Raw genomic sequence first — 14,990 nt, 5'->3', positions numbered from 1 at the left:
AAGTTAGCAAGTGATAGTTTTTTTAAAAAATATATTTTTAATATTTTACCTTTGTTATTGAAATGCATGAACATGGATGCAGGAGCTACGCTCACAGTGTTACTCCTTTTTAATACTTCTAATTTCAACCTTTTTTTTTTCTTATATTTAAACGATCACTTACATAGTTCTTCTCATGAAGATAATAAAGTACAACAAGATGGTTGTATCAACCTAAATTCAAATCTTCCTACTTCTTTCAGAAAAGAAAAAGAAAAGAAAAGAAAAGAGAATAAAGAAATTCAGGTCTTCCCTACCTGTATTTAATGTATACTTATCGAATGCGATTAATGTGCAAAGGGCTCTTCACTGTAAGATTTTGGGCAGGCTTAGCCTTAGCCACTTTAGGAGTCCCAAAAGCTATAAAGCACAAAGACGGATACAACTATACGATATGGATAGGATTGGATATGACGATTCATCAATTTCTAAAAAACTAAGATATGAATTCTAAAAAACTAAAATATGAATACGTTGAAGGATACGTTATTTTTTATATATTATTTTAATATATATTTCTAAAAAATGAAGATACTGAGACATTAAAGGTACATTTTCTCTTGTTTAAAAAAATAGATTGTCGAGTTTTAGATTGAAAAAGATTAAGTGAGTTGTTTATATTTTTTTCTTTAAAAAAAAATAAGCGTAAAAATAAATATATCAAATTGATCGTCAGATACGTATATGAAAAGTATTTGGAAATATCGGTATCTGATACGTGTCTGATACGGATTCTTTGTCTCACCTGAAGTATCTGTGCTTCATAGCCCAAAAACATGCCATAATCTCAATGTTCCATCTGTCGTTGCTGATGCCACAGTGTACCTCTAGACTTTGTTAGAAACATCACCAACATAAACCTGTCAAAAACCATCCATTGACAAATGTAATTTGCCAATTTATACTAGGTACTAAATCAAAGGACAACCTCAGTTATACTATACATATCTATTATAGCACACTCCCCTTCCGACTTGTGAACTTAAAATTTAGCATAAAACAAATAACTATCCATATTTCTTTGCGTTAAAAGCTAAGGGAAACCGTCAAAAAATTTTTAGGTTAATTTTAACTACTACTAAATCAAAAAACAAGCTTAGTTATGATACACATATTCCTCCTAACTTGTGAGCTTGAAAATATCGGTACTTCTTAGTGTTAAAAGCTATTAGAAACAGTCCATCAGCAAACTTATAGGTTAATTTTAACTACTACCAAATTCAAAAGGAAGCTCAGTTATGTATGATGTACATTATTCATGAAATGACACACTCCTTCCAACTAGTGAGCTTGGAAATATAAAATAAGTAACTATTGGTACTTATTACAAGGGTTAAAAAAGCCAATCAAAGGCAGTCCAAGAAACTTATAAGTCAATTTTAACTACTACTACCAAATCCACATATTCATCAAAATGACACACTCCTTCCAACTTGTGAGCTTTTGAGCTTGGAATTAGTATAAAACTATATCAACATTTATTTTATATAATATAATATATATATATATATATATATATATCCAACTTCACCATTGAAGAGTATTTCCAAAGAGTGAACTGGTTTTGGGCATATCCATGGGAGCTGAGCAGCTCTCTCTCATTTTTATTCCATAGAAGAGCACAAACTTGAGAACCAGTATCAACAGAATCCAAACATGCAGCACCAGTGTGGGTGTTCCAAAACTTTATGGAGCGATCGCCATTGCCTCCACCGGTTGCAAGTAAGTTGCCTTGGAATGGAGACCATGCAAGGGCCTTGACTGCAGAAGTATGATCCCCGAGCCTGTGAAGCCATTGGGTTGCTGAGTTCGAAGATGCCATTGATTTGTCCCAGATGTGGATGACATTGTCGTTCCCGCCGCTTGCTAATTGTCGTCCAGATAATGACCATTTAAAAGCCCACAGACTTCTTGATCATGACCTCTGTAAGGTTCCACTATGTGATCTCTAATTCTCACATCATTGTTAATGATCTTCCCATCCATTCCTCCAGTGGTGAGAATGTGATTGTTCCACGCCAGTGAACTCACTCGCATCCTATGCCCACCTCTCAAAGTTCTTAGCTGCATTACATCACTCAAAACAGTTCTGATCATCCCCTTTTACATGTATATTAACTTAGTTTAGACAGAAGACTAAGAAACCAAACCTGTCGATTCGCAAACGAATCCCACAACTGTACTTCAGAATTATTCAACCGAACAGCAATGATCTGTCCATCAGATGCTCAATCTACACTTGTTACTGGACCAACTTCATCATCAACCGTTACAAGTTCAGAAGTAAGCCATCATTTGCATTCCACAAATACATAGTGTTGATACCAAAAATTGCACTAATGATAAATTTGTATTTGAAAGAGAATAATTGGATCTCCTGTAAATAAAAAAGGTGAGTAAAACTAACACCGATGTGGTGTTGAGCCAAATCCACTCCGATACTCAAGTTAGAATTGGGTTTGAATTTGAGTTAACTGGTAAAAATTAGTATGAGTTGAAAGACATACCTCTCTTTGATGACTCCTGAATTATATAGTCGTCCAATCAATAACTAAACTTAGCTTGCTCCTTCGGCTTCCAAGCTATCACCAATCATTAATTATTTCGTTTTTCATCTGAATCATCATTGCTTGGGCCGCTACATATCTCAACCTTTAAGGAGCTTGACTCTTGGGTAGAACCATGAACACTTGATTCTCCAATTATCAAATGCAATGTCATTATATCTCTTTAATCAATTGCTTCAATAAATAATTAGGTTATATAAAATAGAAAATGGGTAAATGACTAGTCTTTAAATTAACCATCCTAAAAGAGATTTCCATATATTTTCTTTTGAAAGACTAATGCATGACTAAAATTCCATGCAAAATTCCTTACTTTAAATGGGGTGGCCGTTAAAAATATATGGACTATGAGGTGGACTGTCCATATAAAAATATATTTATTATTATTATTTTGAGTTGGCCTCATTTAGAGGCCAGCTGGGCCTAAAGCCCAACTGCCAGCCCACTTGGGCTGGTCGTTAAATGAAATGGAGGAGGAAACGGTCAGGCCTCCCCCTACTTCCTTGCCAGCCGGGCTGTAACCAGCCCCCTGGGGGCTGGCCCTACCGCTTGAGGGGGTGGGCAACCTGGCTACCTCCCCCTCCCTCATTTTTTTTTTAATTTCTTATATATATATATTTCTCATTTATGCATATACCATTCTATATGCACAAGATACAATATTGCCTTAACCAAAAGCTATTTGAAAGTCTATTAACTTAGTTTCCACATTTGGGTTGCCTGTTGAGCTTGACTGACTTTCCTTAGCTCACCTTCTTAACTCAACTGCCTTTGCCCAAACCTTGGATTTAATATGTTATCTGGATTCAATTTCACCCTCCATAGTTGCCCCTCTCTCGAGCTGGGCGACTCAAATCCTCTAGTTGGAGCCTAGCTCAAGACTTATTTCTCAAACTTTCCTGGCGTCCATGCCTTAGCTTGGCTTGGGTGAGAAGTCTCGTTTTTCGTTCCAGAATCCTTTATAAAAAGGGTTAACTTGGCCACCAAACTCACCACACTACAATCTTCATCTTCAATCCCTCATTCTTCAAGGTAACTTACTGCTTGACCTATATTTCCTTTTTCTATCCATGGAAAATGCCCTAGTCTTAGTTCCTAGAATTGATGTGTCAACCAATTCTGATGATTTCGACTTTGTTCCTAATTAAAGGGTTCCAAATCGTACTTGGAGGGAGCGTGGGTTCCAAAGTGAGGACTTAACTTTTCACGCTCTTTCTTCGGGTCCATTAACCGTAGACGCCTTAAATTCCCCTAGGATCAGATTTCGAATTCCCGATTCGGTTCGCATGAGAGTTCCTTCCCTAGGTGAAGATCCATCTAATCCACCCCTAGGGAAGTGGCTTTCTAACAACTATGTTTACTTTTGGAGTCAGACATCCCCTTCACCCTTTTATTTAACCATTCTTAACCTATGTAAACGTAGCACCCTTCCAATTATTTCCAAATTCTTACTTCGTGCTATTAGGGTGTTATTTCCTCAGGCTCCAACTAGGTAACTCCAACCTATTACAATGGAGGAATTTATGTCCATTCATACTCTTAAGAAAATAAAGTCCTTGAATTTTTATTATGTCACTATCCGTAAGGAGAACTATATTGTCTCTTGTCCAACCACCATGAAGGGTGGGAACAAACAATGGTTTTTCGTCAGCGATGACTGGCTCACCTCAAATTGCAGAGAGCCTTCTTTACCAGTCCCAACCGAGTTTCGGACTTTTAGTAAGTTTTCGACACGTTCGCTCGATCGGGACCTATTTTTATAATTTATTCTAAAAACTTTTTTTTTGTGCAGTTGACTACAAGCCTACCTTGACTTGTGTGGTTATTACGTTTCGAGATTCAACTCTTTCGACTGATAGCTTGCTTCGCTACGATCCCAACCTGGTTCAGCAAGAGTTCTTAGATAGCTTTGAACTCGACCCATCTACCCACATAGGTTTGACTAATGTTTTTTTTTTTTAAAAAAAAAATAATTGTAGAGAATTAATTTGAAACTTATTCTTCTTTTCTTCCTTTTTAGGAATGGCCCATCGCAAGAGCTTGCGTCAAAGGATAAGTGATGGATCGGGGGCCAACGCGCATGCCACTTGATTTCACCTTACAAACCCCCTTTCCATGCCTTGCATGGGTGAGCTGAAAGGGTCTGATCTTGCGTAGAATCTCCCTGATGAGCCACCTTCCCAATGTCCATGCATTCGTACCTCACCATGCCATAACCTTTCTACCCCTACTGTGATAGTCCCAACTCCTTCAATTACTGAAGGTTTACCTCATCCCCTTCACACCCTTTTGACTTCAACAGGCCATACGAGTCCGACGGTGATGAGATTTCCTTCCTAACCTGGGCTATGGCCTAATGGACTAGAGGGAGCGAGAAAGTACCGACCCAATGGCATGTTGATCCTAGGTTGGGTATTACACAGGCCCAACAACATCTTCGTTTGGTAAGTAATTTTGTTGGATCATATCTTTGTCTCTTCCATGCGCCTGTCTATCTGCTCTCATCTTTCTCATTTTTACACGCATCCTATGAAATGATGATGCCTTGCCAAAAATTAAGCAACGAAGTAGAGTTTCATAGGCTAAATCATGCGAAGTTGCGTGAAGAGGTGGAAACCCTCAAAAGGAATTCTATTTCCCGTAGGGAGTTTTACCGAGTTTCTGCTTTGTATGTCGAGGCATCCACTCGGCTTGCCTGTTCTCAAGCATCCTTAGCCACACTTCAAGCTTAGCATGACGCTTCAGTCAACGAGCTGAAGGAGACGCTATCCGAAGTTAAAGCTGAGTTGTAAGAGGCCTAGACCAAGATTTCAAATGCTAAATACTTGGTCAAGAGTTTTCAAAAAACGGAGGGATACAGCCAGATGGAGGATAACTGTCTTCAATGTGAGGTTATGCTGGCTATGGGCATCGTTAAGGCAAAATATCCTATCGTTGATGATGATCTCATTCAATTTGAAATTGAGGCCTAGCGTAATGATGAGACCCGAGGGATCAATAGTGTGGGTATCTTCGCCAGCCAAGCCTTACCAACTACCCCTCAGCCTGCCTTCGATGCTCTTCTCTAAGACGTTTTTGATTTTCTTGATTCGAGGAGTCTCGCGGAGCTTGGTGATATCGGTCACATAGATGAATAGATTTTCTAACACCATTTTCGCTAGCTTTCGGGGGTAGAAGTCGTGGTGCCGGTTGAAATTGGAAACCCTTCCCCTATGGTCGAGAAATTCGAGTTAGCTGAGAATGATGAGGCGCTTTGTCTAAATCTAAACCTATTGGAAGAACATCAAAAGAGGGCAAATCTAAGGGTGGCGGAATATAAGAACCGGGTGGCACGATACTATAATTCCTGTGTGCGCAAACGAAGCTTTAGAGTGGGAGACCTAATCCTTAGGTGAGTCATGCCTAACACTAAAGATCCTGGCAATAGAGCTTTGGGACCAAATTGAGAGGGTCCTTACCAAGTAGGCAAAGTTGTTCGACCTGGAACAAACAGCTTGACTGACCTAAGTAGGAAAAGCTTACCCCACCCATGGAATGCCGAATACCTGAAAATTTATTTTTAATAGTTTTTTTTCTTTATGTTTTCATGATAAACGAATTTGTACTTCCCACATTCGCTTCAAAATTCCAGCAAAAGATTTATAATTTCTTTAAGACTCGTCACTTTTGAGATTGACGATGAGCATTTTGAATCTTAGAATTTACTCAAGCAACAACATCCTTTCTTTTATGGTGGGCACTTTGGAGGGCAGTGCACCGCAGCCAAAGTTTTGCAAAGTGGATTCTTTTGGCCTACATATTTCAAGGATGCGGCTGACTACGTAATGAAATGTGATCGGTGCCAACGCACAGGTAACATTTCATGGAAGAACGCAATGCCAATGAACACTATCTTGGAGTTGGAATTATTCGATGTATGGGGGATTAATGTTATGGGACCATTCCTTCATTCGCATGGCAAGCATTACATTTTATTGGTCGTCGATTATGTCTCCAAGTGGGTAGAGGCAATAGCATGCGCCATAAGTGATGCGGCAGTAGTCTCCTAGTTCCTGAAGAAAAATATTTTCACTCGTTATGGCACTCCTCGTGCCATCATAAGTGATGAAGGATTCCACTTTGTCAATCATAATATCAAAGAGTTGATGCGTAAGTACAACATCCTCCACAAAGTGGCCACCACATACCATCCACAAACGAATGGTTAGGCTGAAGTGTCCAATCATAAAATTAAGTTGATACTTGAGAAGGTAGTAAAGCCTTCACAAAAAGATTGGGCAACGAAGCTTGACAATGCATTGTGGGCATACTGGACCGCATTTAAAACACCAATAGGTATGTTCCCCTATGCGTTGGTATTTGACAAGGCGTGTCATTTGCCTTTGGAGCTGGAGTGTAAGGTACTGTGGGCGGTCAAGAAGTTGAATTTTGATTTGAAGAAAGCAGGAGACGCACGGAAAATACAACTGGTCGAGTTAGAAGAATGAAGGATCAACGCATATGAGAATGCGAAGATTTATATGGAGTGCACCAAGCGCTGACATGACAAACGTATAAGCGCTAGAAACCTCCAAGTTGGGCAAAAGGTCTTACTATTCAATTCATGACTGCGACTCTTCCCGGGAAAATTAAAATCATGCTGGTCCGGTCCCTTTATCATTAAAGGAATATTTCCACATGGTGCGGTGGAGCTGATCACTAAGGATGGCAGCCGGACATTTAAGGTTAATGGACAACGAGTTAAAGCATATTGCGAAGGTGATTTCCAGCCAGAAAAAGTCTCCGTGAAGCTGAAAAACTTGGACTACCCCCCTATATGGTTCTTGAACTCTTATTCCTTTGTCACTTTTACTAGTATTTAGCTATCTGAATCTTACTTACTTTTACTTTTTTTTTAAAAAAAAAAAACTTGTTGTTTTGTTTTAAATCATTTGACCCTCTCTTTATCTGTTTACAACGATTAAGGCACAGGATTGCGGAGATGTTTCGAGAAGAAGCAAATGATCTCACTCCATCACTGCAATCCATAGAACATAGATCACCGCAAGGATGGATGCGTCAATACATAATGCGGGCGACAGTGCAAACTTTGGGGGTGTACACTTCCTTATCTTTATTTCAAATTTTACACTATCACATCGCATGTTAGTTTTAAAAGTCTTATTACCGCATCCTCTTTAATTACCGCAATCATTTGACATTATTAAATTTAGTAGTTTACCGCATTCTGTTTTTTGCCAAGTATGATTTCAATGATGACAAATATGCTTCTATTTCCTTCGTATATACTAGAGTCAACTTAGTCTTAAGATAGTCACCTCATGAAATATTTCTAGAAGTTAGGGGTTTGCTAGCTTTCTTTCAAACTCTCTTTACAACGCATTCTAGAACATCGCAGGACTTATTTTAATCTTTTGGCAATGAGGACATTGCCGCATTTTAAATTTGGGGGTGAGGTATTTATTTTCGACTTTTCTATTTTTTTTATAAAAAAAAAAAATAAATATTGAGAATAACGACTCCACTGTCAACACAATGGGAAATCCATGTTGATAAGAGTTAAGTTGTGAAAGGCACTTACCCGTAGTTGGATGTCCGCATGACACACGTGGAGGCAAGCCAAAATGAAAGTAAGTCACTAGGATCAACGCATAAATAAATGACCGCAACTCCACTGCCAAATAGGTATGACTTTAGTCTGAGAAAGAGTGCATTGCTCGTAGTTGGATGTCCGCATGACACACGTAGGGGCAAGCCAAAACGAAGGCAAGACACTTGGATTAGCGCAAGATTAGAAAAAAATATATCAATGAAGAAAATTTTTGTGCAAGGATAAAATCATTTAACACCCTGATAGAAATTTTTCTTTTTGAAATAAATCATGCGATGTTCCAAAATTTAGTAAAGTCCTTTTGAAAGTTAAGCTTGCAGTTCCTAGGTCTTAGAAATATTTTAAGAAGAGACTTGAATAAGACTTAAGGAAATTCAGGTATATAGGATTTGAATGATGTATTCTTGAGAAGTCTAGGAAAAGAACTATGCGGTCGACTTGCTAAAGGAATCTTTAGCTGATGCTTGAGGACAAACATTGTTTAAATTTGGGGGTGTGATAACGGGCAGAAATGCACGTTATCATAGTGCTAAGTTCTTAAACAATGTTAGATTGCATTGATGAAATATGTTAACTTGTGTCCATTAAGCATCGTTTTCATGATATTGCGGTTGCATGCGTTCAACGCATCAGAACAGTTGATTTTTGTATTTTTGTGCAGAATATGTGTTAACGCAATGCAAAGATTGCGATCATAGAAATTCATTGGTCGAGTGCAACTTCACCGCAAGGCTTTGCATTGATCGTGCTTGCAAATATTCGCCCAAGAAGGATCGCCGCAACTTGGTCAGCGCAACATGGTGGGCGCATCTGGGTAAAAGGCCAATTAAGAGCGATGAGACAGAAAGATGATGACAGTCGAATCCAAATTAAGTTAACAGCCAATAACGGTCACAAAGTACATTCAGCTTTATCGATGATAATTATTCGGCACATCAGTCAGGAATTAAAGCTGTCCCATATGTACAACCAGGAGAGAGAAGTCGCCTTTCACCATGGATGCTCTATAAATACCAAGGGCATTCATCAGAGAAGGGGTTAACAAGTTGATTAGTTCACGATTTTAGCAGTTAAAAATTTCATAATTCAGTTTGCACATCTTTAGTTTTCTTTCATTTTTAAGGCGAATGCAAGGGAAGAAGTTGTACCGGCCCTGCGGAAGCGGGAACATCTTTAGATTAGAATAGAGATTTCAGTGTAAAAAGCCTCGGTCAGCAAGGAATTGCTACCAAACTCTTTACCTTTACTTTCCATTGTCATTTTATACTCAACTCATCTATAAAAATGGAATTCCCTTCTCTATATTTGTTCACTCTCTGTTATTCACGCATGAGTAGCTAAATCAGTTGAATGGGTTGAGAAGCAGCTAGTACAACTAGGGAATCTTCATTCTTTGCGATTATCTTGTTTATGTATGCTTCATTCATCCATTAGAGATACTTGGGAGGGTAGTTTAAGGATAGGATCTAGACTTGGGAAGGTTAGGTTAGAATCTAGACTCGGAAGAGCCAGATTAGAACGCATAAACAAGAGATAGGCGCTTAGGAATGAACCCTATTTGTTATCAACGCATCGCATGCATCCTAGAGGTAGGATATGATTGTATGCGGTCACCTTGTTTTTATGCATTTTGCATCATCGCATAGGACAAGAGTAGAGACTTAGGGATGAGCTATATGGACATTTTGCATTCAACATATGCGTCTGAGATTTAGGCGCATCGCATTTACATTGGAAAATAACTTGTTGTGCATGGTTGTAACATGATCGCATAGTCTGACACATTCCCAAGTAACGCTAACTAAAGATCTTCTCAACCCGTTCACCGCATACTCATTACATCTATCAACGCAACTGTCTTTTCTCAACTCCTCTGCAATTGTTTATTCTTTTTCATCAACGTAAACAACAAACCCAACACCTTATTTATTTATCCGGTTACCGCAAAGTCTTTATAAAAATTACCAACGCAATCTATTTTCACAAGTCCCTGTGTTCGACCTTGGACTTACCAGGAAACTCAGAGGAATTTACACTTGGATTCCACTGGGGAAACTTGAGTGCACAACGCAATTCCATCAACGCATATCATCCATATTTCCATTTCATAAAACCAAGCATCAGGTGACGACATCAACTGTTGATTGGAAGATTCTCTCTATTCACATTGTTGCTGATGGTTCGAACACAGAATATGGTGGTAAGGCTAAAGGATCTTGTCATTCTCCCCACAGACGACATCAACTGTTGATACCGAAAATTGCACCAATAATAAATTTTTATTTGGAGAAGAATAATTGGATATCCTGCAAAAAAAGGTGAGTAAAGCTAACACTAGTGTGGTGTTGAACCAAAATCCACTCCGACGCTCAAGTTAGAATCGGGTTTGAATTTGAGTCGTAAAAATTAGTATGAGTTAAAAGGAATACCTCTCTTTGATGACCCCCTGAATTATATAGCTCATTCAATCAATAACTGAACTTAACTTGTCCTTCCAAGCTATCACCAATCATTAATTAGTCCGTTTTTCATCTAAATCATCATTGCTTGGGCCGCTACATATCTCAACCTTTAAGGAGCTAGACTCTTGGGTAGAACCATGACGCTTGATTCTCCAATTATAAAATTCATTGCCATTATATCTCTTTAATCAATTACTTCAATAAATAATTTGATTATATAAAACGGAAAATAGCTAATGACTAGTCTTTAAATTAACTATGAGATTTCCATGCATTTTCTCTTGAAAGACTAATGATGCATGGCTAAAATTCCATGCAAAATTCCTTATTTCAATTGGGCTAGCCCAATTGAGGGTAAAAATGGGCTATGACGTGGTTGCCCATATAAAAATATATTTATTATATTATTATTATTTTTTGAGCTGGCCTCATGGGCCTAAGGCCCAACTGCCAGCCCACTTGGGCTGGACGTTAAATGGAATGAGGGAGGAAATTGGCAGGCCTCCCCCATTTACTTGCTAGCCGGACTTTTATAGCTGCCAGCCCTCTAGGGCTGGCCTTGCCGCTTGAGGGAGGTGGGCAGCCCGACTGCCTCCCCCTCCCTCATTTCATTTTTTTATTTCATTTTTTTTTATTTCTTTATATATATATATATATATATTATATCTCTTATTTATGCCTATATCATTTGAAAGTCTATTAGCTTGACTTTCATATTTGGATTGCCCGTCAAGCTTGGTTGGCTATCCTAGTTCACCTTATTAACTCAATTGGCTATCTGGGTTCAATTTCACCTTCCACACACAGTAATACCGAGAGCAATAGCAAGCACATTACCACTGCCCCAATCCAACAAGTTCAAGTAGTAATCATCAACAAGATCAGGAGCATCCAAAGTCCTTTTAGAGGTCTGCATTATAAAATAACTCATGCATCAGAAAATAAACCCAATTGATGATTTCTTCAGACAAATTTAACCATATTCTCATTGAGGCAATTTATCAAACACTTAGCACGCAACCAACCTGAGGGATATGGCGAAGGGGCTTGACAGGTTTATCACGAGAAACGGAAGCGTAGGACTCCTTAGGTATCAACTTAACTGGTGCAGGAGGTTTGTTCTTGAACACAAGGATTCTTGTTCGATTCAAGTTTAATGATTCAGCCAATCGCTTTCGATAAGCCTCCCTAGACGGAGAACTAAGAGAAGGATTTTCTTATCTTTCCTCCCCCATCAGTCACTGTGTAATGCGCCTAATCGAAATCCATAGCCGATCGATTCGGAATAAACCTATCCAACTGTAATCAAAACAAAGAATTAACAGTACAGTACAGAAAACGGTTAAGAAAGAAACCTAAATTCAAATTTAATATCGAAAAACAAAGATAACTCATCAATTCAGAAAAGTCGATTCAGCAAAATGATATAAAAAGAACAGGATATCTTCATGTAATGAATGTCTTAGAACAAAGGAATACTTACATTTTCCTTGGACTGTTTTCTCTGGAGATGCTGTTCTTGTAGGGGAAAGCGCGAGGGATTAGCTTTGGAGGAAGAGCTCAAAGATCCTGTATACATAACGTTAAATTTTCAAGAGAAAAAAATGACAATAATACAGAAACCGAACAGATCGATATAGTGCTGCAAGAAATCCCAAAGGCTTGAATAAAAGAAGAAATTCGTAAAATTGAATATCATCAAACCAAAAATATCAAAAGATCCAAACCAAACTCAGAGTGCAGTGACGAAATTCGAGAGCGAGAGTGACTTGAATTGCTAGAAAAACAGACACTGCAGTTTTCAATTTTGGAAAAAAATAGAATCATATAGAATTTGACCGTTGAAATAATCCTATTGACCAAAATACCCTTCCATCTCACTACTCCCTAGTGTAAATTGAAAGGGGTATAAATGAAAATATGGTCGCGGAATTTGCCTTCTAAGAGAGAGCCGTTGTAATAGGCGTATTATCAAAGGAAATTATGCCTCATATCCATTTTAGATTTGGGTTTATAAAAGGAAAATTGTAATGGGTAGAAAAAAATATAAGTATATTTGTAAATGTAGCAATAACTTTTTAAATTTATAAATATTACAAAAAAATTTAAACTTAGTTCTCGATTTTTTTTATTACTACGATCTTATTTTTATTTGTGTGTCAGTAAGTATAACTGATATATTTTATATTTCGATACAACAGTCAGATAATATACTTTATATTTAGTATATCAATCAATTTATATATTTTATTTAAAGAATATCATTTTTACAACTAATATATCATGAATTTAATTGTGTTATGGTCGATGTTATTTTTTGATTATGGTAAATATTTTTTTTTTATTTTTGTCTCGTTTTGATATAGAGTTATTTTCATTCGATTAGTTAAAATCTAAAATTGATGGTATATGTTAATTGTATTAATTTGTCAAATGATATACCAAATATAAATTATATTAATTAATCTATTTTATCTTCAAATGTTTGATATGATTTAATCGGTATCTAAGTTATATTTAATTTGGCACATCAATGTATAACAAATATTTTGTATTTTACATATTAATTGATTAATATACTTGATTTAGAGAGAAATAAACATATCCATGATATTGTTGATATACCAAATACGAAGTATATAATTTAGAATGATACTCCAAGTATAACATATTGACATTTCACAATTGTATAGTAGTGCTAAAACAAAATGAATTGCAAGTAAATTATTAGTATATCATTAGTCTATCATAATGAGCTCAAAATGCAATAGATATTAAGTGTTTGGTGCATTCGTAGTTTATCAACAATCATTCAAATTTTATTTAAACTGTAACATAGATCTATCAATAGTATACCAATATTTATTAAAAATTCATTTTATATACATTTTTAGTATATCAATGGTATCATTCATGATTTAAATCAATTTTAAGTATTGTAATGGAATCAATAGTATAACAATACTCAAGTCAAACTTCAATTTCAAATATATATATATTATTTGTGCATTAGTAGTCATAGTTAGACACTTATTCAAAATTCACTTAAAGTATAAATTAGTTTGCCAATATTGTATCAATGCTCATAAAACACTAATTTGATGTATATCATTAATGTATTAATAAAGTATATCAACATTTCTTCAAATAAAAATTTTAAATATAACATCGTCGTATTAGTATTATATCAACATTAAATCGAAATTCATTTAAAATATAAAATTTTGTGTATCATTAGTATATAAATATTTCTTAAAAATACATTTGTCCAATTATATCCATAATATATCAACATATGTTTAAAATTCAATTTCTATGTGTAACATTGGTGTACCAATAATTCATCAATATTCATTCAAAATGTTTACTAAAATAAAAAATTGAACCATAATAAACTGATTATAATGTACTTGAAAAATAATATTCTATAATAGATGAATAAAGATTGAAATTAAGTCCACAAATAATAGTAAATGATAAGCACATCTGGACTAATAAATATGGTTTTTTTTAATACATTGATGAATAAGGTTTAGGTTAAAAATCACATTTAGTTCCTATATTTTCATATAAGTAACAATTTAGTCCCTAGATTTTGGTTTGTAATGATTTGGTCCCTATACTTTCAATTCTATAACAACTAGTCCCTAAATTTTACTATTTAACAATCTAGTTCTTGAATTTTAAAATTTGTAACGATTTAGTCTCTATTGTAGAAATTAATTGTAAGGTTTAATGAGATCTCATGCATAAATTAATTGTTACACTAATTAGAGAATTAATATTTTTATAAAATACAATATTTATATCATAAAATACTAAAAATTGACATCTAATTTTGATTATTTTTTTTAATGTTCGGGAATAAATTGTTACAATTTAGAAAATACAATGACTAAATTGTTACATACTAAAGTTCGGATACTAAATTGTTACGAAATTGAAAATACAAGAACTAAATCTTTACAGGAACTAAATTGTTATGAAATTGAAAATACAGAACTAAATCGTTACAAACCAAAGTTTAAGGACTAAATTATTACTTTCATAAAAGTCTAGGGACCAAAAGTATTTTTTGACCCATAAAGTTTATGGATGATAAATTTAGCATATCCATTGTATAACTTAAATATAACGCATCCCTCTAAATCTTAGGATAAAAATGTAAATCCTTTTAAATCTTAGGATAAAAACATAAAGAATATAAAAGTGTATCCAACTTAGATCTAGGTCAGGAGAGATTAGTATACTTGGAAGAGAGAAGAAAAAAAGCCCCAATTTTGACACAAAGTAGAACTCATTGAACAATAA

At 35.8% G+C, this 14,990-nt stretch overlaps 1 pseudogene across 1 annotated transcript; it reads right to left on the bottom strand.

Annotated features, from left to right (window-relative positions):
- Positions 1–1,221: 1,221 nt before the first annotated feature.
- Positions 1,222–12,258, bottom strand: LOC120067026 (cell division cycle 20.2, cofactor of APC complex-like; annotated as a pseudogene). The gene is made up of 6 exons (XR_016525309.1): positions 12,163–12,258; positions 11,971–11,978; positions 11,705–11,867; positions 11,474–11,589; positions 2,190–2,331; positions 1,222–2,103 (listed from the first exon to the last, which is right to left on the bottom strand). The product of XR_016525309.1 is annotated as a cell division cycle 20.2, cofactor of APC complex-like (transcript).
- Between the last annotated feature and the right edge of the window lie 2,732 nt (positions 12,259–14,990).

The sequence above is a fragment of the Benincasa hispida genome, chromosome 12 (genome assembly GCF_027475165.1).
Source record: "Benincasa hispida cultivar pf3 chromosome 12, pf3_genome.v1.1, whole genome shotgun sequence".
Lineage (NCBI taxonomy): Eukaryota > Viridiplantae > Streptophyta > Magnoliopsida > Cucurbitales > Cucurbitaceae > Benincasa > Benincasa hispida.
The sequence above is the reverse complement of the archived record's forward strand: the minus strand, read 5'-3'. Positions and strand labels throughout refer to the sequence as shown.